Source organism: Ursus maritimus, unplaced genomic scaffold (genome assembly GCF_017311325.1).
Source record: "Ursus maritimus isolate PB19 unplaced genomic scaffold, ASM1731132v1 scaffold_32, whole genome shotgun sequence".
NCBI lineage: Eukaryota > Metazoa > Chordata > Mammalia > Carnivora > Ursidae > Ursus > Ursus maritimus.
In genome coordinates, this window is record NW_024425786.1 from 27,510,852 (window position 1) to 27,513,703 (window position 2,852).

Below are 2,852 nucleotides of genomic sequence, written 5' to 3' on the forward strand. Positions count from 1 at the left end.
ATAAGTAAACTGAGTAACGGAGAGATTGAATAACTTGACCAAATGGTCAGGAGGTGAACCCACCGCTCTCTGCCCCAGAGCCCGGGGCTCTTAACCCCTTCTCTGCTCTTCCTCCCAGGAAGCCCCCTCACCCAGGGAAGACTGCCCCTCTTCTCCAGTCCTCCCCCAGATGGTCCGTTTACAAGAGGGGGCTGTCATCCCCTCCTCGCAGGGCTCACGCTGGGAGAGCGTGTCCAGCTGGCAGAGCTCTTGTCACACAGGGTTAATGAATATTGGACTGGAGCTTAGAGCCGGAGCAGGCCAGCCTTGCAGAACCCAGCCTGGAACTTCTGCGGGGCCCTGTGCTCTTCTGCACCGGGGCCTGCGGCCGAGCCATGTCGCTCGGGCTAAACCTGCCGGTGCGCACGCATCCCTTTCCACCTGGGCTCGGGCTTGTGTGCCCAGTGTGTTGTGTGATCCTTGTGTGCCGCCTGGGTCTTCTCCGGCTCAGGCTCTCGGCCCCCGCTTCTGGGCCCCCCTTCCTGCGCTGGGGCTTGGGTGAGGGGGAGGCCTTCTTGGCGGGAGCCTCAGAGAGGAGGAGGGAAGGAAGGGGGAGAGGAAATTGCAGACATAGCTGAAGGCGCAGCCTGCGGCCTGTGGGCCAGTGACCCCCCTGTGTGTCCAGGCTGGAGACCCCCAATCCCAGTCCTGAGACGGGGGTCAAGCAGAGGGCAGAGCTAGATGGAGACGGGACAGACGGGGATGGGAAAGGACTCCTGGGTGTCTCTGTGATTTTTGAGTCTGCTTCGTGAGCGTGTGTGGAGGCATTTCTGCCTCTGTGTATTTGTGTGTCTATCCCCGCGTTGTATCGGCCTGAGCATTTGTGTGGGGCGGGTGCCGCAGCCCGTGAACCCCGCCAGCCGCTGGTCAGCAGGTGCTGCCTGCCTGGGACCTCCTGGGAGTGGGGGCTCCAAACCCCTGCCCTCATGAGGCCCAGTCCAGGGCGCGGAGACAAACATGCCCCGAGGAACGTAGCCTCGGGGGTGAGGGCACACACCTGCAGGCCGCCCTCAAGGGGGCCGGGTAGGTGACCCCGGATCCTGCCAAGCCCGGCTGCGGCGGGGGAGTGAGGGCAGGCGCCTCTCTCCCCGGTGCAGCGGAGGGGCGTCGGGGGTCTGCGGGAGAGCTCGGACGGTACTCTCCGCCTGCTAGGGAACCCCGAGAGTCTGGGGGGTGGGGGCTCGGGGCAGCTGGGGGGGGTGGCAGGCCGGGAACGGAGGCCGGGAGGGCGGTGGGGGCGGCAGGGCCGCGCCGGGGGTTTGGTCCCGGAAGCCCCGCGGGGCAGGTGGGTCAGGGTCACCTTCCGACGCGTCCGCAACTCCCGCCTTGCCCGTGGCTGGGAGGGAAAGAGGACGGAGGACCCCCGCTTGACGCTGGGCCTGAGCACCTGAGCGAAGCGTATGTGGGGTGCTGGTTGGAGGGGGGGGTCAGGGTTTCCTTTGAGATGGTTAGAGATGTGCATTCGATACCCCGGGGGCAGTGCCGGGCAGGGGACCCCGGGAGGCGTCCCGGCTGGACACGTAAGATGGAGGGAACCCCCGGGAGTGGGTGAGGTCACCTTCGGGACAGACAGGGGAGAGAAGCCGCCAAAGCCGACCTGGGGCTGCTCAACCTCGCGGTCCTCGTGCAGGTGGAGGAGGGGTCCGGAGACTCCCGTGGGGCGGGAGGAAGAGCCGGCTGGGGTGAGCCGCGATGGGCCCCTCACCCTGCGTGGAGAGGCGAACGGGAGGCCAGAGGCTAGCCACGGGCCGTGGTTTCCGTGGGTTTTCGTGGGCGCGTGGGTTCCCTGAATGCCTTCGCTCCACGCGGACCTCGGTGTGTGCTGCCGCTGTGCTCTGAGCGCCCTTGTGTCTGGAGGGTGTTCTCGGTTCGTAGGGCGCAGACCTGCACTTCCCCAGGGGCCCCAGGCGCGCCTCTCTGTACTCGCGAGAGCAGACGAGCTTTTGGATCGGTGTTTGGCTGCTGCCGAGCTATGCACCTGTCTGGGTATTGCTAACCTGCTGACCCAGGTCTGTGCCTTGGTGTGTGACATGTGTGTTTGGAGAGGGTCAGGTGTGACTCGGCCCCGGTGAAGGGGGGGGCATGCTGAGCAGAGTGGGGCTTGAGATGCTTTCTGGTCCCTTCAGGCACAGGGACACATGGTGCTACCCAGACTGTTGCCTTCCCCTAGGGGGATGCACAAGGCCAAGCTAGGCTGGGTGGTAGGAGTAGCAGCCTTGCCCTGGAAGGTTCCGAAGAGGCTGAGGTCTACTCCTGGAGGCCCTGGAGGATGTGCCTTTGGCTCAGGTGGGCGGTCCCCCCAGCCCTCATGGCTGCCTGACCACCTGCCTGTCTGCTTTTCTGCCTGCCTGGCTCGGCCCGCTCTGCCACCAGCCGGTCTGTAGGTATCCCAGCCACCTGCTTCCGGTTGTGCTGGCTGGGATCTCTGCATAGCTCTCACTGGCCTGCCTGGCTTGTGTCCCATCTCTCCACCTGCTAATTTCCTCCCTGTCTGCAGACCTATGACCGACCTGCCGCCCGTCCACCTGCCCACTGGTTGGCTGCCTCTCTGCTCTCCTGTCAGCCTGTGAGACTATAGACATTTGTCACCTTGGGAGGCACAGAGAGTGACCCTAAGATGAAACTCGGGAAAGACAGGCCTTTTTTAATGAAGGAAATTGAGACGGGTCTTGATGGGAGTCGGGGGCTGAGGCATCCAGAACCTCTGGGAGGGTTCTCAGGGGGGCTGGCATATTCAGGGCCCAGTGCGAAACCCAGCTCTGCTCCCTTCCTCAGCGGCCAAGCTGCGGGTCTATTCCTGACACTGGGGCCTC